The sequence below is a fragment of the Emydura macquarii genome, unplaced genomic scaffold (assembly GCF_026122565.2).
Source record: "Emydura macquarii macquarii isolate MOO-44397 ecotype Brisbane River unplaced genomic scaffold, CSIRO-AGI_Emac_v2 contig_320, whole genome shotgun sequence".
In the NCBI taxonomy this organism is placed as follows: Eukaryota; Metazoa; Chordata; order Testudines; family Chelidae; genus Emydura; species Emydura macquarii.
Window position 1 is genome coordinate 205,161 of NW_027130457.1, and position 27,535 is coordinate 232,695.

A 27,535-nucleotide genomic window follows, 5' to 3' on the forward strand; every position below is an offset into this window, starting at 1 on the left:
ACCAACAGAAGAACCTACACACATGCTAATAAGCTTATCAAGGTTTATCCCAACCTTAACATGGATTTTGGCTTGAGCTGTCCTTCAAATTCCCACACAAGGAGATTCCTTGTGGTTATAAGTTCATTGCAGCTTCAGCTCAGAACCCAGTCTTATGGGACCTCAGTAGGCCCCATCTTTTCAACCTACCCTGAAGATCAGTGCCTTTTGTGGATCAGGGGTCCTATCCATTTGCTGCCTCAGGAAGAAGGTCCTAAACCAGTTTAAAAACAGACTATTTATCCAAAATCCTTTCTTTGTCTGTTGGTCCCTAGAGAATCAAGTTTGAACTAGCATATGCACACCCTCCATTGTGGGTGGCTTTCAGGGGATTATAACTGAGGAAATACACTAGCGTTCCCTTCAATTCCACAATAACACATACACAATTGTATTTTAATACAATATACCACCAAGGTATTTACCCTAATTCAGTAATGTTTAACTTAATTCAATAAAGTTTATCTTAATTCTGTAAGATTTGTTTAGGATATTGTCATTCTGTCATATGTTATGTGCAATTTTGTATTATAATTAATGAAAGCCTACAAGTTCAACAACAAATTGTAGGATTAGCTGCAGAAATTATTATGTGAAACTCTATGAGGCTTGTGTTATGTTGTAGTTTGAACTAGAAAATCACAATGATCCCTTCTGGCCTTAAAATATATGAATCTGTAATAAGTAGATATGAACCCTTTACCTGTAGGAGCCTTATTTTGACCATCAGACTTTACTCAGACAACTCTTCCATTGAGGACATAGGGGGATTTTTGCCTGAGAAAAGACTGCAGTTTTGGTCATGGATTCATAGAGATCAAGGCCAGACGAGATAACAAAATCATCTAATCTGACCTGTATATCAAGGGATATTAAGTTTCCCAAGTTAACCGTGCTTTGAGAGGAATAACTTATTTGGCTAAAAGTATCTTCCTGAAATTCAGCCAGTGTTGATTTGAAGACATCAAGAGATAGATAATCCAAATCTCCCTTAGTAGTTTGTTCCAGTGATTAATCACCGTAATTTGAATTCTCTGTGAGATTAAAGAGTCTTTTAGTACTTGATATTTTCTCCCTGAAGAGATGCTATTTAACCTGTAAACAAATTACCTCTCTATTTTCTTTTTGATAAACTAAACAGATTGAGCTCTTTGACTCTCACTGTAAGGCATTTTCTCCAGACATCAAATCATTTTATAGTTCTCTTTTATATCCTATCTATTTTTTAAACATCCTTTTTAAAATGTGGAAACCAGAACTGGCCACAGTATTCTAGTATCAGTGTCACCAATACCATATACACTACTTATACTTTTGTTTCCCTTATCAATTTTCTACACTTCTAATTTATATGGATTGCTGTCTATGTCCCTTCTCCCCTCTTTTTTATATACTGCTTTTGTATTTCAAATTGCTGCCAACACTTCACCACTGAACCAGGATGGGGCTTTTAGCCAAAGTTGTCCTCTTTCTTGATTGTAGAATCATGGCTTTTTGTCCATCTAATAAACATTTCTTATAAAACTACTCATTTTCATTCACATTTTCTGTCTAATTTTTTCCTCTCAATCAATTTTGCACATAATTTTCCTCATCTTTTCATAATTATGCCTTTTGAAGCACCAAGTTTATATATCTATATCTATATATAAACTGGTTGAGACTGTCCATTGTTATCCCATATTGAATGTAATCAGATCATGATCACTGGACCCTAGAAAACTATCAACTTCCAGTCCATTGATTAATTCATCTATATCCATCATGAGCTCCAAACCAGAGTTACCTCATAGTAAGTGCAATATCTTTTGTGTCAGAAAATTATAATCTATAATTTTTAAAAACTCTAATGATGTTTTACCAGTGCCTGTATGAGACCTCCAGCCTATATGTCCCAAAATGAATTCCTCCATGCCATTACACTTTCTTCCCACACATTACAGACATGTGCTGAAGGAGTAACTCACACTGTTTCGTGGTTTGATTCAGTAGTCTGTACCCGACCCAACTAGTACACCCTCCTAGGCTTTTTTAGTTAGCATGTTGATCTATATCCATTCAGTATCTTGTGATTGTGAGTTACCAATAACTCTGAACAGATAATGACGTCTTAAATGAAGAGTGTCCCCCACACACATCTCTTTACCCACTGTGTCCTTCCTAAACAGGTTATAATCAATTACTTTAATATTCCATCACGTTCATTAATGCCAGTCATATCAAATTCCTTCTCATCAATGAGAATTTCCAATTCTTCTTACTTCTTATTCAGAGTCCTAGCATTGGTATATAAGCAAATTAAAACATTCTTCTCTTCTCATACTTTGCCACATCAATTCAATTTGTTCACAAACACACTGAGTTTGAGTTTGTACCCCTTTGACTCCTGAGCACCCTCCCCTGGTATTTTTGGTTTAATTCCCTCCTGGCTGCTCCAGCTAGTCTTCACCCAGAAGTTTAGCCCCACCACACTTATGAAATGCAAGTTGTCCAATTCATATAGCTCTATCTCCCACTGGAATGTAGCACAATATTTCACAAACCCAAAACCTTCATCTTCAGTCTAGTGATGCAGCCAACAGTTCACATGCAAGCCAACATTTGGTATGTTCCCTATAGCTTTCTGTTCCATTCCTCCAGAGTCAGGTTCCTTAGTAGTTGATTGGTTATCTGATAACAAATCAATACTTGTAGCTATGTGGAATGTCTCCTGACTCCTCTTTCCTCCCTGAATCATGGTCACCTGTCCATTTCTTTGGTTTCTGCTCTCTCCAGTTTCCTTAGTACCCATCCTTCCCTCTCTGACATTTGTGGCAACAATTTCCTAATGTGATTGTCCAAGGAGCCTTCATTTTCTCAGATGCTACAGTGTTGAAATATCCAGACCACATATCTTCCCTCCAATATGATCTCTAGCTTGCACTTCATGCACCAGAAATTTCTTCTAACAACAAAAAGGAGCAGGAGAAGCACCTCCAAGGCAGGTTACAACAAACATTTGTTCCCTTATTGTCCATATTCATTACCTGGTATAGAGCCATACCTGCACAGAGGGAACCACATTCCCTCCAAAACTCCCGATTCCCTGCTGATTAATGAGGCTATTAATAAGAGTAAATAGGGTGCAACTCAGCTATAATTGTACGCTTAGGCACTAAGTAAGGACTGTAGAAATATATATTTTTAATATCAGCAAAATTTCATACTAATTGGTTTGTCCATTTCTACTGATATAAGCCAATTATTTTACAATTTTATATTTCTACTTGCTTAAACTCAAAATGGCTATGATTTAAAAAATGAAATCTGACAAGTGATTAATCAAATGAGTACTTAATTTCTTTAGAATTATTGAAATGTTTAACTTTGCAAAATGGCTCATATTATGCTGATCACTACTATATAAAAGGATTTTTCCACTGTAGACCACTATGTATGAGAGTAAACAACCAGACACACACAAAAACTTGATTACCTGTTTTGAAATCAATAGCAAAGACAACATACAAAGTAAGATTTCAGAAAAGAAAGTATAATTAGATTGGATGAAAATGGATTTGTGAGTGGAAGAATTCAGTGTTTTAAAGCACTGGTTTTAAAATTCTAAAAATCCTTGGACCCAGCATGTGGCTAAACTGACAAATCTCTTACAGTAATATATCAGAGGGACCTTAAAGCACTTAAACTTAAAAGTGCTGTATATAGTAATCACTTCTTCCACTGACGAGCAGCCACCTGTGGTATAAAATCCAGCATCTGTTTAACAGTGCACAGTTATAGTACTTCCTACTTTTGACTGTAAGTGAAGACAGCTATAGTCATTTGAGACTGTAGAACAAGTTTAAATAGGTAGAATGTAATTACCAGCATTGGAATTTGACCATTACTATGAGAGTGTAGTGGGATCATCAAAAGCCACAAGCAGATATCTAACAGAATGTGCACACAGTAGCACTAACCTCATTCATTTTGTTTACTCCAGGCACTCTTGAACCCTTCTATTCTAAAGGCATCTGTAATTTCCTCTTTGCAGCATGAATAAGATGATAGAAATCAAGGCATTTTCCTAAGAACTTGCTTGTCCAGTGTTATTTTAAAAAGACAAACAACATTAGTCAGGCTCTTAGTTTTACACATCATTCAAATAATCAGCAGTAGAACTCCCTCTAACCCAAAAGCAGGGATATTCAATCCATAGTGACAAAGGATGAAAAGTGGCACGTATCATCATCAATACCACTTCCTAAAGTGCTTCTTGAAGATCACCTATCCCAAAACAAAGAAGTTAACATCTAGCATCCCATGATTCTATAGTTGCTAGATTTTCCTGATTTTTAGAGGTAGTTCAAGATTTGATCAAAATAAATAATGATTTTTTTAAATTATTTTTTTAGGAGGAGCGTATGAATAATTCTCCTTTTTTCAAACCCCCTCCACAGATATTGTAGAGTTATTCCAGTCTTCCATATCTCTCCTTTGAGCCTTTAGATACTAGGGTTGTTGTTGTTTTGTTTTTAATTAATTTTAAAAAAATTGTTCTATTAGTGTTTTCTCTCCATTGATCTAAGTGAAGTGAGAAAGTCATAGAAGAAAACACACCCATTTTCTTCCTAGCTTCTTATCACCATCCTACTGTTTACCATACCTAAATTAGTCAGTGAATGTGTATAGTACCCATGGATGCATCCATGTAACCAGACATGTTGACTCAGCACCCTGTCACTCCATTTTCCCTGTGTTTACACTAAGTGAAAGACAGGCATTGGGGAGAGGATGTCAATTAACTGAGTGGAGATACAGCTGACAGGTTAACAGGGTGGAATTACCCCCAGGAGCTAGGTTCCATGGTCCTTATACTCCTTATCTCAGGGGATTACACACACACACACACACACACACACACACCTTCCTCAGTGGTTGGGTAACAGAGGCCAACACTCTACTTTGAATTCCAGTCCTGGGACATTGTAGCTGGCAGCCAATGTCTACTCCCTCAAACTCCTTGTTGGAATGCTCTCTATCTCTTTTATACCTCAAAAAATGACTGCAGCTTCTTTTCCTACAACCATTTTCTGCTGCAAACCTTCTGCTTTATAATCACTACCTAGCCCCTCCCCAGCTGGGCTTTATTATCAATTAACTCTGACTTTCTTACTCACAGGTGCTGCCAGCTATGTTAATAGGCCTCTGAGGCTCACATTTACCCTATCAGCCCCTGTGTGGTGTACACATCCAATCACAGTGCATTTATGGGCTTAGATGGGAAGGGTAGAGCAAAAAGATTATGGAAGCTATGATACTAGTCTACAGTGAGGGGAGAAGTGAAGGAAAGGAAAAATAATTGCCTGATGCAAAAGTCTTTGAAATCATATAGAGTCTTTTCCATTTACTTCAGTGAGGGAGCCCTAAAAGAGGACAAGGAGGAAAAGAGAGCAATAGGAAGAAGAGCAATAGAAAGGAGGAGAAATGAAAGGAAGAAAGGAATGTAATGAAGTGGTGGTGAGAGGTAGAAGAGCAGAGGAAAGATGAAAGGAATGAATAAACACTAGTGAAAAGATTATTTTATTTGTTCAGTCCACAAGTCATCCGAGTTCCTATACCTCATTTTCTAGAAGCATGCATCAGGCAGACAATTTCAGCTTTTAAAGGACAGTTTTCTTTTTAGCACACGCCTACAGGTTTCAAGAGCATTATCTCTGGAGTGCAGGGACTTTCAGCAGTGACAGGTTTCATATTAAAAGCTGATTTAGGAAATTTTACAGCCCACACTTACTTTTGGTATGAAAAAGTTAAAAGTTAAAACTGGCAGTGTGAATTTTGTTTGAGGTGAGAGTGGATAGTCCTATTTTATGCGAATGGCATCAATTGCGAATTACAGATCCCTTCACTCTTGTGAAATATGAAGTGTTTTCTTTATTACCACTGTTGCTGGCCATGCACTTGTGCTTGAAACGTATTCTTATTGTCTCTGATCATAGGTGATCATTAAAAATCCAACAGCAGTTTACTTAAAAGTAGGAGTCCCCCTGAAATATTTCAATAAGTGTAATAATGACCTTTTGCCTACTTAAAATTCTCCTTGGAGATTCAGTTGTAAAAAATATTCTTCATTTGCTGTTCAATATACCAGATTTGGATATGTAATGTTTAACAGCCAACCCAAACTGGCTACATTTTAGTTATGAGTGAAATGACATCTATATAAAATTTGTACTCTGTATGCCACATGCTGATCTCAGTCTAAGTCTAGAGTAATTTTCCTTAAGTAAATGGAAATATTCCCAATTTACATCCCTGTAACGGAAATCAGAATCTTGCCCATTAGCTATCTAAAGTATTTATAGAGTACTAGTCAAAGTAGTATCTGGACAACAATGTATCAATACATAAGTTTGAAAAGCACCTTGGGAGCCTTCAGGATTAAAAGCATTGGAGAATTGTAAATTACTTTAATATCACATAATATATTTCTATTTATTATAAATGTTTTTCAGCAGCATGGGCTAAATTCACAAGGAAACTTAAGAATGGTGATTCGTGCCTAACTTTTAGCCACATAGGAAATTACTGGGATTCACAAAACCTGGTTTAGACCCTGTGACCCAGGAATCTCTTAAAGCCAATAAGCAAGGGACACAGAAGGGGGTCATAGTACTTATAGGAATCTCCTAAGTCTGATAAATACATTCTAGTTCACTAAAGAATGCTATTGAGGGTCAAATAAAAGGTGGTCTCAGACTGTTCTTGAATTTCATTATGAAAAATATATGAATTTTGTGTAAGGAGTTAGATATGTATGTACATTGAAAATGCATTTTTAAAGTCTATGTCTAGGGCATGTAAAGTGATTATTGTCTAATTTGAAATGACCAATGATTAACATTCTTAGTCAAATGTTAATGAAGAGCTGGTGGGGACTTCAAAAAGAAATTAAAAGGAAGGGAGAAACAGTGGGGAAGCAGACATTCCTATCTGATGGTGCAGATCAAAGATTTGATCTATTATATTGGGGGCACAAAGAAGACCTTGGGAATCTTTCACTGAGAAAGCAAATGTAGCAAATTTGCTTTATGAAAAAGCAGTCTCAACCAGGCTTAGTTAAAAATACTGGAGAGAACTTTGCACGAGAATTTTTTTTAAACAAGAGGGTTAACCTGTTAGTTAAATTTAGTCTCTAGGAAACATGTTCTGATTTTGTTTTATATGTAACCCTTTATTTCCAACATTCTTACTCAGTATTCTCTTGAATCTGTTTTCTGATCATAAAATTATACTTGTTTTCACTCTAAATATATGTAAGTACTGTGGTGGTAAGCAAAGTGGACCTTCTGAGTCGAATCTTACAAGCTTGGGTTCACTGTTCCTTTGGGAACAGCAGGCCTGGTAATTCTGTGAGTATTCAGTGAATAAAGGACTAGACCATAAAGGAAATTCTCCCAGAACTTGGGGGAAAATGTGCACCTATCACTGCGTGTATAGACAAAGTAAAGCCTCTGTAGCTTGGAAGCTAGTGCTTGTGATGCCAGAGGCTGGTGCTGGCTCAGGGAATTGATCCACAAAAGACAAGGCTGCTTTATGCTAAAGCCAGGTGGTGGTGAGGTACTTCACAACCCTTGGTACGTATGGGGAGAATCACAGGCACCTAGGTTCCCTCTACAATGAATGGAGAGAGACAGGCTCCTAAGAATAGGAGTCACAAAAGTCAGAATACTAGATAGCACCTCACTTAAGCTAGCCAATATGACTTGCCAAGATAAGGAGCTCTCATGGAGCCAGGTGTCTGAATCCAGGATGCAAAGAAACCACCCGACCCCCAGCCATTGGGATTCTGAGCTGCAAACCCTTTCTTGGAGTTAGGCACATGTGCCTTTTTTGCAAGAAGCTGGGAGGGCGGAACATGGAGGAGAAGAACAACAACTCTGTAGCCTAGTGGTTAGGGCACTCACCCTGGAGGTGGGCTACCCAGAATCCACTCCCACTGCTTCAATGGTTTTTTTAAAATTATTTATCCACAGTGCAACAGCTTCAAGAGGAGAGAGTGAGGGAACCCACATCAGAATATTTCATATCCCAGTGGTTATGGTACTGTCCTGAGAGATGGTAGATACCAATGTAAATCTCTGCTCCCACTCAGGTACAGGAGGGAAACTGAACTGGAGGTCTCACTCATCCTCAGTGAGTAACCAAACCACTGGGCTAAAAGTTGTAAGGGAGGGAGTTCCTCCTTTTCATCCATTTTGAGTAAGCTTATACATAGGGCCTGATCCTGTAGGTGAAGTCTTCACACACTTACCAGATTGGGCAAGTTAGATGAAGGAATGCCTAATTTCACCCAGATTGTGCATTACTCTAAGGTTTAGACATCTGGATACCTGACGTAGCGCACATGCACATGAGCAGAAACATAGACACCAAGGGAATTTTTATTGCAAAAATTTAGAAACTGGGCAATTTTAGGAGCCTAGAGCAGTGGTTGCCACCATTTTTGTCAGGAGGGCCACAAATATCACTTTTACAGCCCTGAAGGGCCATCAGTCTATCAATCAACTCATAAAAATGTATCAATGTGTACACCATTAAGGGTTACAAATCACTACATATTTAAAGTAAACATTTTGATTCTACTGTGCTCCTTGCTGCCTCCTTGCTGATTTCCCAACCCCCTGGCTGCAGCAGGGAAATTGCATGTGTCCTGTAGCCCTGTGCACTCCAACTAGGTCCCTAGGCAGTGGCTCCCTTCTGCAGTCAGGAGGACAGGAAACCCATGCTGTCCTCCAGTCCCAGAGCCTCTGGACTCAGAAAGAGCATTTTGTCATGCTCCCTGCAACAGCCAGGGGGAGGGGAGCACTGATCTCCCATTCCCTTGTCTGCAGCAAGAAGGCTGTGCTGGTCTTGTAGCTCTGCGGCAACATGCTCCTCCTGGGTCTTTAGGCAGCAGCTCCCTTCTGTAGCTAGCAAGAGGAAAGCAGCGGGCCACTTTGAAAGACACCTTGGGCCACTTTTGGCCCCTGGGCCACAGGTTGGGAACCACTGGCCAAGAGTATTCAGCGGCAGCTGAGCAGGGACCCTGTAAATCCCGGTGAGGCCCAGTTGTGGGATTTAGCTGCCTAAAGAAGCAGTTATATTTATAGAGGGCTTTATATTTTCAAACCAAAACGCAGACATTAATCATAACTTTGATGTTACAAAATTTTATGGTGTTGGTTTAAAAGACTGGTTCCTTTAAAAAGTATTAATTTATTTAGATTTCACTATATTGCCATATGTTTTGGTCTGGTACATGCAAGCTTCATTATTTTAAATTGGTGATCCTAGAAATAGGCTTGCTTTACCCAAAATTTTCAAATTGGGAAAACTAAGAAATGAGAGGACTGAACAGACATGCCAAATAGATAATGGAAATATGAAACAGAAATAAATTACCAAATTGGGTATTGAGGCAAACAGTGACAATGAGCTGAAGAGATATTCGGACAGTTTTACAAAGGGAAAAGGAGAATAAGAGATGCAGAGAAATAGATTTAAGATAAACTTTGAGGAAAAGCTTATTTGAGAAAAGTATTGTTTCTTTTCATCAACTCCTTATATTCTAATTTCCTTCTACTCATCTTCTTTGAGTACTGTGAATCATAACTCTCAACTTGCTAAGGTCCCATTATGAGAGAAAGTGTACCCTAGAACGAAGATATAATAAGGATCTGATACACAGGAATGCTGACAAGAAAGAGGAATTTTGTTGTCTGACCAGTCATGTGAGCTGGGTAAAGATTCCAGAAGCACCCATATCTTTTTCATATAACGGGTATTCACTCATTTCAGAGGTGTGATCACTAAAAGAATCAAGGTAAAAGAACTTTTCAAGTTACAGAGCCAATTATTTCTTCAGCTACACCTGTGCATGCCTCCCACAGTCAATTGGGCAGAATTTCCTCTACTATTGTGGAGTTAATTCCTTTAGCATAAACATATCCTATACACCCTTCCCTGCTTTCACAGTTTATGAAGTTTTGTGTAAGGTACAAGAGGGGCAGCTGAACTGTATTGAACTGTTACACAGAGCACTGTTCTGCTTTGATGTAACATAACTGATGTTCACTGTTATATATTTCATATTAAAGGATACCTACAAAGTTTGTTATATTTTTTATGGAAATATGTTGCAGAATAAAACTTTCAAATCATATTTTTCTTTTGAACTACAGACAGACAAACAAGGAAACAACAAGAAATTGCCCATTCACATAACAAGATAATGCAAGCACTTCATCTCCAAAAAGTAGTGTAGGAAAAAAGTGCATGTGCAATTTATGAGAATTTGAGCACAATTCATATTCAGAATTTAATAGCCACTTTGCTTCACATATTGAACATACCAATATAAATTGCACTTTCAAACACTGTTAGAGTTTTGAGAGAAAAATTGACAGGAAATAAAAGTCAATACAACTTTTTTAGCCACTGTAGAAGACTACATCACCTAGGGTCTGATCCTATGAGCTATTTAGCACCTCCTATGAAGTAGTAAACATTTAAATCTTATTTATGTAGTTGAGAGCAATCAGCACATTGCAGAAGACACTCAGGCCCAGACTTGTACACGTATTTAGGTGTTGCTGCACTCTGTTGCAAGGCCTACATGACTTAGGATCCTAAGTCTAATTAAAAGTCAATAGGGATTTAGGCTCCTAAATCAGTTCTGTGAATGAGACTTTGGTCTTGCAAACTGAACCAGGCAATACCTAAATACCTTTACAAGGTGTCAGCACCTTGTAGGAGTAAGCCCCCAGTGCTGGCAGAATTGCAGACATCTAGTGCAACCACATTAGAGGAATTACATGCGAAAGAAAGCAGGACAATAGCACATAGCAGCACCACACACAATATTCCATACAGAAATTAGAGAGGAAAAAAAAGGCATACACAGGAGAGGGATATGTTGCCCCAGTAATGGAATCCAATTAAATACACTCCTTAAATACCAGAGCTTCCCTAAATTCACAAATGAGCATTTCAGAACTAGGATTCGCCCTGGGAAAAAAAAACTCAATCAGGAGATCAACAGCGGTTCTGTATCATTCTCTTCCTTCTTCCCACCAGCACAGTATAGGCAGAGTGCAGTGGATGGAAGGTAGCTTCTGGAAGAGAGTTATCACAGGCATGCCATTAAAGGATAATATGCAGACTGTGTTACCATGATAAATCCTAATTGCTGAGATCAAACCACTGTCCCTTAGCTCTTCACTCCACTGACCACTTGCAAAGCAGCCATTCTCCAACCCTGTGCAAAGCAAAGTCAGTACAATGGGGGACTCCTTCTGACATACAATTTGTAGTGTACATTTAAATGCACCTAATTAGAAAATGTTTACTGTAACTTTAATTGTTGAAATGGATACATGATAAAAGTATACTGGACATTAACATGTAGATCTAGAATGGAAACCATTCATATGGGAAAAATAGTTTTTTCCTTGTAAAAAAAGATATGTTGTCATTCAGCTGTCATTACTGGGTTGAGAGCATGTGCCATTTAAACTTTACCCAATACAAGTAAATTCCTGGAAAAGAATTGCAAATGCTTTCTATGGTGAACAGAAGCAATAAAGAATTAAACACACTCCTCTCCATGGTAGCGGCGCTCAGGTGCTGCCCACCTTCTATACAAGTAACTTTTTTCTTTGTTTTATGTTTATCTGGTATATACAGAGTAATACACAAAAGAAGAAAATGAAGCATGTATATTTATAGTTGTAGAGGAAACTATGATATTGTATTTTTCAAGAAATAATATGCAGCCATCAATTAAAGACATGTAATGCATGCACATCTGAACAGTTCTTTGTGGCCACAAGCAGTTTAGCACAATTTAGGGGATGTCTATACTGCCCTGCAGCTCCAACTATGTGGGTATAAATAGCAGTGCAAACCAAAGTGTTGCTTTGTAACTCCCCCATGTGGATGCTGTTGGCACGAATTAAAAGGCTCCTATTTGGCATAAATGTAGTCCTGTTTGAAGAGGACTATATTAATGCAAACCAGAAACTTTTTAGTCTGCACCTGTAGTGGACCTATAGAGCCTCACACATGCACAGCAAATGGGGAGTTACAGTGCACCACTTTGTGTGCACTGCTATTCACACCCACATAGTCTGAAACATGGGACAGTGTAGATATAGCTGTAGAGCAGGAACTATATCTTTCAGTATATATGTATTTACAGGACACTGATCTCCTTGCTGTTGTAATTCATATAATAAATATTGAGTTTAGAGGTGCTATATAAATTCTAATTTCTACTTCATTTAATGAGACTGTTTCTTGAGGAACTCTTGCCTAGATCTACTTTACAATTATTAATTATTGGCCAAGCAACTTAACTCTGTCTGTAAAAAAATAACCTTTTGAACACCACATTTGATCAATGACAATGAGGAAATGTTCTAGGCATCAATGGGCAGAACTCTGACTTTCACCAAAATCAACAAAAAGAATGGGAGAAATGGGGGACAGGTAGTCCCTAATAATTGGTTAGGAGACCCATCCAGTTCAACCATCTCTACAATTGTCTATAGATCATAGAACCAATTCATGGCATCCATTAACATCTTCCAGCATAACAGAACCCACCTCCAATCTCAGCTCTGACCATGGCCCCAATACAGTTTAAAAGTTGACACCCTGAATGACTTATGTACCAGAAGGGGAAAAAAATTAATGGTGAAAAGGAATGGAGATACATACAGAGCTCCTGGAATGGAGGTGAGAGAATAGGTAACCCTGGCATGGCGGAAGTAGGCCTACAGAGCCCCACACATGGAGAGAGAATGAGAGACACACAGAGCTCCTGACATGGGGGGGAGAATGAAGGAAAATTCTGTAGAAGGCATGAGGGAGATGGTAATTGAAGTTGTGAGGGGATGGGATCACCGAGGCAGAAAGCACAGAGGGAAAATAGAAGGATGCAAAGATTGGATCCCTTGGGAAAAGGAGGCACTGTTAAAAATCTTCATGATTACTCAGAGAGCTAAGGGGAGAACCCAAAACATATTAGATTTGCAATGGTAAAGGGAAGTTAGGATGTCAAGAAGAAGGGTACATTTGATGGGCAGTAATGGATCAGCATTCTCTTCGTGCCATCTGTCATTACCCAGCAGAGTCCGGGGAAGCTAATGATCCCCCTAGCAAACTGAATTCCTCAAATTCATACTTGAAGAATCCCAGCATCCCCTCTTCTGGTAACCCTAAGAATGTGCAATGCCATGGCCTCCATACCATCAGGCCTGCACTCTGAGTCTTACAACTGAATTTTGAGGGTTTATCAACAGTGAACTTGCTCATCAACAAGTTATCGATGTCATCTGCATACAAGAAACTCATATTTCATCTAATGAAGCCGGCCGATACAAGATTGATTGATTGCTTCAATCTTGTATGTCATGCTGCACACCTTAATCACGGCCATGCTACACATGTTTGGGCTACCACGACAGACGCAGTCCATCTGTCATCCACTCAATACTTTGATGTCATCAAGATTGGTGCATTTCACATAGCAAACATCTACAAGCTCCTAGCGTTAGCTGGGGTCAACAGCTTCTTCCATGGTTACCACACCCAGCTGTTTACATTGGAGACTGCAACAGCCATCATACAGTCTGGAGCTACAAAGTGGCTGATGCTGGTGGTGAACAACCTGTGGACTGGGCCTCATAAAATGACCTTGCCCTTGTTCATTATCCACAACAGCTTGGGATATTCGATGTTTCTGAATGGAACCACGACTACTCAACTGACATATGTCAGGTCAGCTCAGTACATGGCAACCCACATCCAGAATGATGCCAAGTCTTGCACAACTTTCCACACAGCCAGCACAGATCATCAGTGATCCATATTAGTCTTCATCTACCAAACATCACGGGCCCAAGGAAGTGGTGGAACTGCACAAAGCCAACTGTGAGAAATACAGCGAGGCACTGGCACAGAATTTAGTAATGATACTGCTCCACCACATCCCAATAGAGCATTTCTGTAGAGCCATCTACAAAGCAGCCACCAGAGTCATTCCATGCAGATATCACCCTGTGTACATCCCCTGCCTTAAAGAGGAGTGCACCACTCTACTCAAGCAGTATGAGTCAAATGGTGACCAAGATGTGACTGACCACTTAATCGAAGCTCTGAGATGTGCTCGCCAAGCCAGATGGACAAAAAAGACCAAGAACCTGGACTTTACTCATTCCAGCCAGAAATGCTGGAGTTTACTTCATCACCTTGGAATAGCCCAGCTACCACTGACACAAAGATAATCATCCCTGAGTGTCAACCTGAGTGTCATGGGAAAAAGGAGTGAAGAGATGAGTTCATAGCAAGTGGAGAGTCTTCCACAAGCAGCATAAATCCAGAGCTTGCCCTGAACCTTTCACAGTTCCAGAGTTGGATAGAGTGCTATATAACATCAAGTTTGGCACTGCTCCCAGCTATGACAACATCCTTCCAGAGTTCCTAAAACATTTTGGCCCACATGCCTGTACTTGGCTGGCTCAGTTCTTCACAAGGGTCATCAGTGAAGTAAGACAGCTGAAAATCTGGTACATACCAAAAGTCCTTGCCCTCCCAAAACCTGGTAAAGACCCAAACCAGGATTCAACCTATTGCCCGACATTGCTTCTTTCTGTGTGTCTCAAAGTTCTAGAGCACCTGCTTTTACAATTAATAACACCAGAGGTGGAGAACATCTTCAATGTCAAGCAGGCTTTGACAAGATCAAAGCACATGCAACCAAGTATTTGAGCTAATTACATTAATTGAAAATGGTTTTCAAAGAAACCTGAAAACAGACACTCTTTTTCTTGACCTCACTGCAGTGCATGATACGGTGTGGTACATGGGTCTACTTTTTAAAATATCACCATTTACTGAGGCTATCAAACTGCTACGCTGAGACAGATGATTCAGGGTTCATGGGAGCGAGAAAACAAGTGCTTGGAAAAAAATAGATGAAAGGGTTACCACAGGGGTCTGTTCTAGCCCCAATCTTGTTCAATATACATCACTGACCTGCCACCAACTGAATCATGGAAGTTCATCTATGCAGACAACATTTGCTGCAGGCTACAGGCTCTGACTTTCTTTGAGCTAGAGAAAACCCTGAGTGACAGTGTTCCAGAGCTGGCCGACTACTGCAAGATATGGTGCCTTTAGCCCAGCATCAGCAAAACAGCCTCTAGTACATTCCACCTCCACCATATCAACACTAAGCGGGAACTAAACATCATAATGAATGGCCAGAGACTAAAGCATGACACATACCCAGTTTACTTAGGTGTGACCCTCAGCTGAACACTGACATACAAAACCTACTAGAGCAAGATAGCAGCGAAGGTCAAGACACACAACAACCTTCTCAGAAAACCAACAGGTTCTTCATGAGGAACGGATGAGCCAACCCTAAAGACCTCAGCCCTTGCCATCTTGTACTCAATAACAGAGTATTGTGCACCAGTATGGAATCAGCTGACACATACCAAACTAGTTGACGTGCAACTCAACTCAACAATGTGCATCATCACAGGAATTCGCCAACCAACTCATTTTTTATGGTTTCCACTTCTAAGCCACATTGCTTCCCCTTACGTCAGAAGAGAGATTGCAGCGGGCAAGTTGTTTGAGAAGGTGCATGCCAACCCAAGCTTGCCCTTGTTCAACAACCTTTTTAGTCCACCAACTACATGTCTTTCATCATGAGCCCCACTGTGGTCAAGGCTGCCACACCATGATGTGACAGCAGAGTCCTGTGGCAGGAAGACTGGTGTTTAACACCAACCACCAATCAGTTCGTCTTCACAGACCATTTGCTTTCCCGGACAGCTTCAACTTTCCATGTCTTCTTAACTGATTCTGGACAGGGCAATGCAGTCAGCCATCACCATTGGGGTTTTCAAGAAAATCCAAAGTGAAGCTGTTGCGCACTTCAAACAATGACACACATTGTCGAGGAGTGCCCATTAACAAAATTTAGAGGTGGGCCTGAGAGCTCCATTTGGCCACTGAGAACCATATTGCTTCGCTCAGCAAAAACACAAATGCTAAATAAATAAATAAATGCTGAAAGCTGAAAGCTGCTGAAAGCAATGAATAGGTTGAGTAACATAAAGATGAAGTAAAGGGTATGAAAGGGTATGAAATATGGCCACAAAGAAATTGTTAGAAACCTTGAGAAGAGCAGTTTCAGTTAAATAGACAGGGTGAAGACAAAATGGAATGATTTGGGATGGATTTGGAGTGTGGGGTGGAGAAGGATGAATTGAAAGCAGTGGCTTGTAAGTGGTTCTATCAATCTACTTAGAAAAGAAAGGATGAAGGGATATTTTGGGATAGTTGGAAAGGTGAGTGAGGACAAAAGTCAGGTGGAAAACAGGAAAAAGCTCTAAGCCACTGACAGGAAAAAGCCAATCTTTTAGCAAATTGATTGCCTTTGTTTGTACACAGACATGTAGTCTGCTGTCCTAGCCATATTTCCACTATGTGAGCACATCACTATGAATGTTACAGTGAATGTCCAATAAATTATATTTATAATGCACTCTGGGCTTTTAAAATCAAGCAGTAATGGGTTTCTCCTTGAATATACTAGTATAGTTTATTTCCAGTCACTATTGAACTTTTATTTCTTTTTGAGTAACCTTACTTCTCTTTTTTTTGGTTTGCACACTTCCCAGAGCATAAGTTAGAACTGGATCATAACATGATACTTCATTTCTCGATTACCATATCACAGAATTTACTTGTTTCAGTTGAATTAATTAGCTTAATGCCTTTTCTTTACAAAGCCTGCAAAAAAAAAAAAGGAATAATTACGTGGGTGTTTGATGCAGTGAGGTGATGAGATTCCCTTTGATTGACTCAGACAGGATTTGGAAGATACACAATAACTTGCAGTGATCAATCCTTTAGTGAAGTTTCAACAAAATATATGCGTGCCCAACATATTGTTGTGCCCAAAAATTTCAGTAATATCCAGAAAAGATATTACCATTACTAATGAGAAACAGTAGCAGTCCTTCTACCGAGGGAACAATAAAAAAAATGTTGGCTTCCATTTTTCATTGGGGTTGTATATTTTTTTCAAAATGAAAACAGTTGTTATTCATAGTAATGATACACAATTTTGGAATAAAAAGGGTCTGTTTTAACCCATTATCATAAGAGCCAGATTCTGCCCTAAAGTACACATAAGAAACCTCATACAAGTCTTGTTATTGATCTGTGTTAGATGCTGGTTCAAAGAACTTATAAATGTATTTGAGAATTCTGTTTGGTTGGAATCTTAGCACTGAATTAGAAAGCTTAAGTTTTTTAATTTCCCTGGAGGAGGAGCTGTATGTGATTTATTCCTCTGAAATAATATTAACTTTTGTATTTATTCATTTTTAAAGAAAAAGAGAAAAAACTGCACTCTTGAAGAGCTGATACAGAGATTGAATGAAGGGAGATGACCTCCATCAGAACTTTTAGCTCAGAGACTAGGGTACTCACTTAGAATGTGGAAAACCCCTGCTTGGAGTCCCTTCTCTCTCGGAAGGTGAGGGGAGTGATTTGAACAACAATCAGCCACCTCTCAGGTGTATGCTGAAACCATTGGACTAGGGGATATCTAATGTGAGATTCCATTAGTTTTTTCCTGTTGAAGCTGTTCCACTGTGGATAAATAACTAAACAAAAAAAATTATTGGAGCAGAAGGACTAGATCCCCCATCTCCAATGAAAATTCTCTCAGCACCAAGCTATAGAGTCATGCTCCCTTGTCCAATGATTCTTTCGTTGTATATCCACAGTGGAACAGCTTCAGCAGGAGAGATGAGGGAAGCCCCACATCACAATATCCTGTAGCCCACCAGCTAGAGCACTCATCTGAGATGTCACTTCTCCTTCTCAGACAGAGAGGGGACATGAAACAAGGCTCTCCCACATCTAAGATGACTACTTTAATCACTGAGCTAAGAGTTACGAGGGATGTGGTGCCCCTCCTCCCGTCACAATGCCTAAATTCCTTTGTAGCCTGATTTACAGATTATGTATTAATTATATTGATTACTTAAGAATTCCCAGTAACCACTCAGAGGTTTGACAGGTTCTTGTCCCAAGATTACTAAAATTATTGTTCAGATGTGAACCCCGATATGCACAGTTGCAACACTCACACTTTAGGAACCCTTCTGTATTTACAATAGTTTATTAATACATTTAGCAAAGTCACAAACACTGTAACCCAGCAACGTAGATAGAGATAATACAGATTTTACGTCTGAACAGCCATATACTCACACCATCCCTTGCAGAGCAACCTGATATGTTAGCCATCATCTTCCTCATCAACATCATCTTCCTCATCACCATCACCAGTGGTCGTCATTCAGGCACCTCCCAACGGCTATATCTCTTTCTCCTCCTTGCCCACAGGATAGGACACAACGTTTATAATATGTTACACTGACGCCACTATGTCTAATCCATATTCCGTAGGGGGTTTCTCCCCTCTTCCTTCTTTGTATTTCCTCACCATACTACTGTTGAGGTGCTCTTCTCCTATCGGTGAGTCTATGAATTATTTCAACTTTTTAATATATACGTCAATTCATTACCATGGCACTCTTGTGGTCAGACTTCTGCAGACGTTCTATCCTAAAATATCCAAAAGCTAGTGTTAGCTCATGTTTCTGTGGTTGGCTGGTGTCGTTATGGACAAACTTCCCCTCAAACACTATATTCCTAGTTCTTCAAAATTTAGAGGTGACTGTTAGGCCATTAATCTGTGCCAAAGTTCATAGCCCTCAATCTTTATGCTAACTGCTGAAGCCAATATCTTATAGGATACAGGCCTATAGGTTCCTTGCATTACTCCTGAATAAAATAAATGCTAAAGCTAGCTCTATGGGCTACACCTCTGTGAATCAGAATGTAAACTATTTTTAATGCCGATACTTGAGGGACACAAAGTCCATTCCCAGAGTGACTGACCTTTTTAGAATTCTTTGGATACAAATTACAGCATGCAGTTAGCTGAAGCCCGGAGTGATACATTGACACAAGCATAACTACAACTTGTAAGAGCGGAACTTGAAATGCTCTTTGTGATTTGGGCCTTGGGCAATTTAAGGTTGGCCTGTGGCTTAATCTCACAAAGAGCTGTGATGATGCATTGTACAACACTCCTAACAAAGTACTACATGGACCTGCACAGACAGTTTCCTGGTGTGTTTTACAACTGGCTTCCAAATGAATTTCAATATTACAACTCAAACAAGAAGAGTAGCAACAGCAGCAAACCACCAAATGAACTAAGAAAGCAATCCTTCCTTCCTCTGTGGTTATGCTTATCTGTTGCATAACTTTGTGGTTAAGAAACATTCAGATCACAAACACAAGTGCTTTATTGCTAATTTTAAAAGTACAATACTTTTGATTTCTCAGATATGAGTGATTGCTTACGCTCAAGTAATACCCTTATAAGTAATTCCATGTATTATACATCATAAAACACACAAAGATATATAAAAGTGCATTTTAGCTTTCAATTTTTAAAGCGTATTCAGAATGTTAGCCGGTCTTCAGAACACCCTTATCTCAAGTACTATCTCTAATTTAAAACAGGGGAAACTGAGTCAAAGAAAAGAAATGAGTTTTCCAAACACAGGGAATCAACATCAGGGATAAGACTGTGTCACAAGTGGGGCTGCCCCATCACCCCATCTGCAGGCACAAGAGTGGCACTCAGGCTCTCCATGCCTTAATCCAGTCCTGCTCGGTTCAGGGTGGCCTATGCTCTAAGTTCAGCATCAGTCTCTAAATACAAATAAAAATAAACTCATCATGTGTCTGATTGTGCCTTTAAATTAACAAACAACTTCAAAGGCAAGTGCTCAGTTGCAGCACTTGATATGAAGGCCCTAACCTGGCCCTGGGACTCTGGGCTGGCCCTCAGAAGCTCCTCCTATGTCCCAATATCACTCACAGTGCTTTTGAAAAGAAACAGCAAGCCTTCTTAGCTGGTCTGCTGCCTCCTGATTGGTCAGTGTCTCTTCCTGGTCCTTTTCCGCCTCTGAAGGATTAAATCTTGGTGGTAGCCCAGTCTGAGTGAGTGTTCCTTGAGGAGAGGAATGTTTGGGTTCTGACGTGTCCAGCAGGAGACAAAGAAGGCCTGATAGTCTCCGTCACAGATTGCCATTCAGAAATTTCTTGCTCGAGTCAAACACAGCTTAAGACACTCAAATATTAGGAAATGCCACTTTAAATTGCCTATATAGCTTAATTCTGCCCCCTTGTGTTTTAATCCTGTGTGCTGAAAGAAGCAGGGGTCCTATGGAAAAAATAGTATACGATTATGTCATTAAAGTCTATCGTAAGGCATATGTACAAGATAAAAGATCCTCTGATCAATATTAAAGCATCTCAAAAATAACATCCACTGTCATTGGATTGAGGACAGGAATGAAAAATCAATACAGATGGAACCAAAATATATAAACTCTGCCAGTTGTCTCAGAAGCAGGCTTTAACACCTGTTCATGCTTTTGAATGTGATATTGCAAGGAAAGTATGTTCTTTGGTTTTGATACCTTGGATCTTGCCTTTAGGCCAACAGGAGCTGAATTAAGGTTACACAGGAAACAGTGTAAATCTGGCATTTCCTAATGTACACATTCTTGACTTTTTTACTTCATAATTTTTTTTTAAACTTAATATTTTGTGCACAGTTTCCTATTGTGTTTGTTTGTAAGGCAAAAGCATTCTAAACATCTCTCCTCATCATGCCCCAAACACAAGGGTAAGAACTTGCTGCACTGTAGAGCACATCTCTAACACTCGAGCTGCTGGACTAGCTATGTGAGTTGGTCACAGCAAAAGGTTGTTATCCCAGGAAAGGGATAGGCCACATGCTGGGTACAGGAACCATTATGCAAGCAGCCAGGACCAGTTCTATCTCCTCACCCCAACCTTCTGGAAGCTGGGGGAGCTCCTCTCCTATGTGATGTGCCCATAATGGAGAGGATGGAGCATTTGGGCATGCACCGTGCCTGAGAGGTGTGGTCAGCCGGATAGACATACCTAACCTGAGCTGGCTTTCCCCTTCCTCTACAACTACCCCTAGTTCAGTGCACAGCAGCATGGGACCAGCTCTTTAAAAGTGTTTATATTCAATTATTTTGGCAGTCTATCAAGTTTTCCAAAGGAATACAAGTCAGAGAAAGGAAAGGAGATTTTTAAGTTTGTATTTGAGCTAAATCTCAGTGGAATTTAATGGGAAAAGAAAAGACAGCAGGAAGATGATATAAGCCCAAGACCCATGCCGCAGTTTGATCCAAAACAGGGAGTGTGAGAGAAAGAGAATCCTCTGTAAGAGAAGACAGCTGCAGAGACAGTGTCAGATGAAGTGAGCCAGATCTCTATGGGATCCAGGAGCTGGAGAGAGGGGGAGATATGAAGACATTATGGATGTTCTGATCTTTTTAGCAATGGAATGGGCACTCCAGAAACAGCAAGAGAATGGGAACAGAAAGGAGAGGGCATGAGAGAGGTGGAGGTGAGGGCAAGGATGGGTGTAGGAGGTAGACAGAGAGGGGATGAAGTGAAAACTAGGGTTGGGGCAAATGTCACCAGACGTTAACAGGAGGATGTGGATATGGGTCCTAGATCTGTACTGTCAGGAGGAGGAGGAGGGAGATCAGGATAGAGAGGGTAAGAGCAGCAGGTAGAGCTGGTGAAAACATTAGAAGGCAGAGGGTAACCAGGAAGGGGAGATAAAGGAGGATAGATGTTATGATGCAGAGGAGGGGTGTGGTGAAAGCCATGGATGAGTGGCAGATGGACAATATTAAAATAAAAAGAACAACCCAACTCAGAAGATCTGAAGGCACGCTCTGAACCCTATTGCTGAGTCACTGCTGTCTGAGATGGATTCCTTGCCATAGCAGAGTTCCCAAATCAGTCCCTCTTGCTGGTGATGAGCAGCTCCAAGCTGTGATCTAGCAGCTTGAATAGGTACGTGCACACGCGCAGGTATTCACACACACACACACACACACACACACACACACATCCACTAAGATGTATTGTTACTGTAATAGGTTTATAAGGACAATAGTTCTATTGGCATGTAGAAATATGGAATTCTTGCTCAGCTTGAATAATGAAAATGTTAATAATGTGAGGTACCTCAGAAATACTAATGATAATATTTGCTAGAACAATCTATTTTTAAAACAGAGTGGCAGCTGCTTATATATATTATACACACACACAGAATAGTGCATACAGAAAGCTTCTTGTTGCTTTTGTCATGCAGCGGTGAACCTTGAGCTTTTGTGTAACACATCATTATGCAAAAAGCAAAGCTGTTTGTATTGCCTACATGTGCTATACAACGGGGAAAATGCAACTTGGATATATCTTGAGATATCTATAAGAAAGGTTAATTACTTTCAAAACTGTTTGAACTGTGTAGAACATAAAGAACAGCCTGAACAGATGAAAATGACAGTAGATATAATAGATAATACAGTACCCTTGTGATTAAAAGCACAATTTTTTTAAAACTGGAAACAGTTGAAACTGCTCTTTTTATTATTTAAAACAAAGAAATGGTCACTTTCCTTTCTACACAGGCATTCTAATTTTACCATAATCCTGCATATTCAGTAACTGGATGAGTGAAAATTAAAATACTTAATATATTTCTGGGTGAGTTGATATAGGTCACAAAGTCATCTGAAATCCTACAATTTAAATAGTATTCTATATTCTAGCACATACTAACAATTCATAATTCCACTTGCCTGACAGCCACTGACATAAAACAATGGGGTTTATTTTTGAGGAATATTACTGTTCGGGACAGAGAGATTATGCAATAGTGACAATAACATTTTTCCCCAGATTATTTTTTTCCTCTTTTACTAAGAAAAATAAATCTTTATAGCCGCACACAGAACTAGATAGAGATCATCAGCAGTGCAGAAACATCAGGTTTAGTCATTTTGGCTTCCTTCCTGAAATTCCAAATAGACATTTAATTAAGCCATGGTTATCAAATATATTGCTTCCCTTCCTTCTGTTGTAACAAAATGTATAACACAAGCAATTACTATATCTGAGTTTTCAATGAAAAAGAGTCAAAGGAAGAACATCAAAGCATACAAGACCCAGTGGAAAGGGAAAGTATATTAAAAAAATTAATACAACTGCATTAGCTTATCACTAGTGGCATTTATTGTGATCAAAATGCTATTCAGCACCAATAATTTCTTCTCATCTCATCTCCAAAATAACTCGAGTTCTATGGATTAATTTCAGATATTAAAAAATCCCATCCTTCATATATATTTTTTTAAAAAGAATCAAGACTATTTTGAAAATAAATATTTCTACACGAAATGTTATAGGTTTTTTTTGTAAAATCGTTAAACTGATGGAATTATTACAAGATAACATGCCAACATAGATTAGATACACCTAGCCACTATTGCTTAAGAGAAATATCTGCCAAGTTGTTAAAAATGTCAAGTGAGCTGAAATTTCAATTTAGATTTTTGTTTTGCCTCCCCTAGTCAAAAAACTGAAGCAAACTGTAAAATAGCACAACATATTACCTATGTGTCAATCTTGGAGAGATGTTAAAGTACTTTAATAGCAAAAGTTTTTTGAATTCATAAGGCTTATAAAGGATGCAGTGGAGGAGTAAACAAATAGACTGAAAAGGAATAGATAGACTTTCTATCGGAAAATAAATATAGCACTTGCAGTTCTAAATTACCGTATTTAAAGTAATATTGTAATGCAAAGTTGACAGCTGAGAAAAATGAATTGGAGAATAAATTATCCCAAGCCACCAGAAAATACGTTCACAATAAAACATGTTTGTATTTTTCAAAATTTGTTTTCAATTGATGCTTCACATTTAGCACCCTTTACATTACAGGCTCCATATCTTCCATAGTACATAAATTGTAAATCACATCCAAACTTAGCAGCTAAGTTAAGCTAGAGCTCTTGTTGTTGTTGTTTTTTTTCCAGTAAAGTATAACTTTCACATGTCACAGTGTTCCTGAAAGATGCACGAGTATTCTTGGTGTTGTGTTTTAACTCTTTAAAGGGCAAATCCATGCCCCATCACTCAGTTTGAGTATATACAATGGGCAGAGGGGAAAAAACAAGGTTACTTACCAGTAACTGTTGTTCTTCGAGATGTGTTGCTCATATCCATTCCAATATAGGTGTGTGCGCGCCCAGTGCACAGATTCCCGGAACCTTTTTCCCTTGCAAGCCCCGCAGGGCCAGCTCAGGCGCCCCCTGGAGTGCCGCGCTCATATCGCGGTATAAAGGGCGCTGCTGGCCCCGCGGGTCCCCAGTCCCTTCTTTCTGCCTACTCCGACAGTGGGGACGGGGGTGGGTTTGGAATGGATATGAGCAACACATCTCGAAGAACAACAGTTACTGGTAAGTAACCTTGTTTTCTCTCTTCGAGTGATTGCTCATATGCATTCCAATATAGGTGATTAATTAGCCATACCTTGGAGGTGGGTAGGAGTTATCGGTGACCTGCTCTTGACAGCACGGCTCTGCCGAACCCCGCATCCTCCCTGGCCTGCTCCACGATGGCGTAGTGCGACGTGAACGTATGGACCAACGACCAGGTCGCTGCTCTGCAGATGTCCTGCAGGGGAACCCGCTCCAGGAAGGCTGCGGAAGAGGCCTGGGCCCTAGTAGAGTGTGCTCTTACCGCACCTGGAAGGGGTACCCCTGCCTGCTCGTAACATGCTCTGATACAGGCAGTAATCCAGTTGGAGATTCGCTGGGTGGAGACAGGAGAGCCTTTCAACCTGTCTGCCACAGCCACAAACAGCTGTGTCGATTTCCGGAAGGGCTTGGTCCGCTCGATATAGTAGGCCAAGGCTCGCCTGACATCCAGCGAATGTCCTCTCCTTTCCTCCTCCGAACCGTGGGGTTTTGGAAAGAACACAGGAAGGAAAATATCCTGATTACAGTGGAACTGAGACACCACCTTAGGCATAAAAGCCGGGTGAGGTCTCAGCCGGACCTTATCCTTGTAAAAAACTGTGTAGGGGGGCTCCAAGGTCAACGCCCTTAGTTCGGAGACCCTCCTGGCCGAGGTGATGGCCACCAGGAAGGGCTACCTTCCAAGATAAAAGGAGAAGGGAGCATGTGGCCATGGGCTCAAAGGGGTGACCCATCAGCATGTTAAGGACCAAGTTGAGGTCCCAGGGTGGCACTGGGTCCCGTACCTGAGGGAAAGTCCTCTCCACCCCCTTAAGGAACCTAACTGACATGGGGTGAGAGAACAGGGACCACCCTTCCATCGGCTGGTGGAAAGCCGAAATGGCTGCCAGGTGTACCTTGAGGGAAGCCAGGGCCAGGCCTTGCAGCTTAAACTGCAGCAGGTACTCTAAGATAGCCTGTATGGGTGAGAAGCTCGGATGTGATCCTCTCGATTCTGCCCACCCCGAAAACCTCCTCCACTTAGCTCTATACGTTACTTGCGTGGATGGTTTCCTGCTGCCCAGAAGGACCTGCTGAACCTGTATGGAACAGGCCCTTTCTCCCTCCGTCAGCCACAGAGTCTCCAGGCAGTGAGGTGGAGGGAGTCCAGGTCAGGATGCAACAATCTCCCGTGGTCCTGGGAGATCAGGTCGCATCGTCTGGGTAGCGGAATTGGCTCGGTGATGGAGAGGTCGAGCAGCATGCTGTACCAATGCTGTCTCGGCCACGCTGGGGCGATCAGAATGATGTTCGCCCTGTCCCTCTTGATCTTGAGAAGGACTTGGGGCAGGAGCGGGATGGGGGGGAATGCGTACATCAGGTCCCCTGTCCAGTCTATCAGGAAGGCATCGGACAGCGAGCCCGGTTCGCGACCCCTGAGCGAGCAAAACCTCGGGCATTTCCTGTTCCAGGCTGAAGTGAACAGGTCTAGACGGGGAACACCCCACCTTTGGAAGATTAAAGTCACTATGTCCTGTTGTAAGGACCATTCATGGCGGGGTGAGAATGATCTGCTGAGGCGGACCACCTCGCTGTTCCGGACCCCAGGGAGGTGAGAGGCAGATAAGTGAAAATCGTGCCTCACCGCAAAATCCCACAGCCGGATAGCTTCCTGGCAGAGAGCCGAGGAACGTGCCCCCCCCGCCTGTTCATGTACAACATAGCTGCCGTATTGTCCGTGAGGACTTGGACCACCCTGCCCTTCAGGAACTGAAGGAAGGCCTTGCAGGCCAACCGGATCGCTCTGAGCTCGCGTACATTGATGTGCAGAGCTCTCTCCTCCGGTGACCAAAGCCCCTGGGTACCCTGGTTGTGACAGATGTGGGCTCCCCATCCCATATCGGATGCGTCCGTGATGAGCGTCACAGATGGGGTAAACTCTCTGAACGGAACGCCCATCATCACTTCCCTCGGGTCCCTCCACCAATTGAGGGATGACAGCACCTGTGGGGGAACCATGACCACTCTAGTTAGAGAATGCCTGTTCGGTACATACACCGAAGCTAACCACGCCTGGAGAGATCTAAGCCTCAGGCGGGCCAGCTTCACTACATACATAGAAGCTGCCATATGTCCCAACAGCTGCAGGCAATGCCTGGCTGTCGTCGTGGGGGACCGGTGGAGATTGGATATAATAGCCCCCATTGCCTCGAACCTCGTCTGAGGGAGGAAGGCTCTGGCCTGTACCGCATCCAACGTAGCTCCAATAAACTCTATACATTGTACTGGAGTGAGTGTGGACTTTTGCTCATTAATAAGTAACCCAAGTCTGGTGCATGTCTCGCGGGTGAGGAGCAAACATGAGTTCTCGATTTCCCCCGATTAGCCAATCATCTAAGTAAGGGAAGATTTGAACTCCGCTGCGGCACAGGTGAGCTACCACCACAGCCATGCATTTAGTAAAAACTCTGGGTGCTGAGGAAAGCCCAAAAGGTAAGGACCGAAACTGGTAGTGTCGCCCAGCTACCATAAACCTTAAGAACCTCCTATGGGCAGGCAATATGGAGATGTGGAAGTATGCATCCTTCAAGTCTAGGGCAGCATACCAATCCCCCGGGTCCAGGACCGGAATAATCGTGGCGAGGGAAACCATACGGAACTTAATACATCTGATATACTTATTCAGACGACGTAGGTCCAGAATGGGCCTAAGGCCTCCTTTCGCCTTGGGGATTAAAAAATATCTAGAGTAAAATCCCCGACCTTCCTCGGCCACTGGGACTTCCTCCACCGCCCCCAACGTCAGGAGCCACTCAATCTCCTGCACCAGGAGTTGAGCGTGGGCAGGGTCCCCGATGGGGGACATCCTAGGGGGAGCGTCGGGGGGGGAAGGCCGTGAGTTGGAGGGTATACTCTTTGGCAATCACCTCTAGGACCCACCGGTCCATAGTAATGGCTTCCCATTCCATAAGGAAGGGGCGGAGCCTGTCTGCAAATGGTC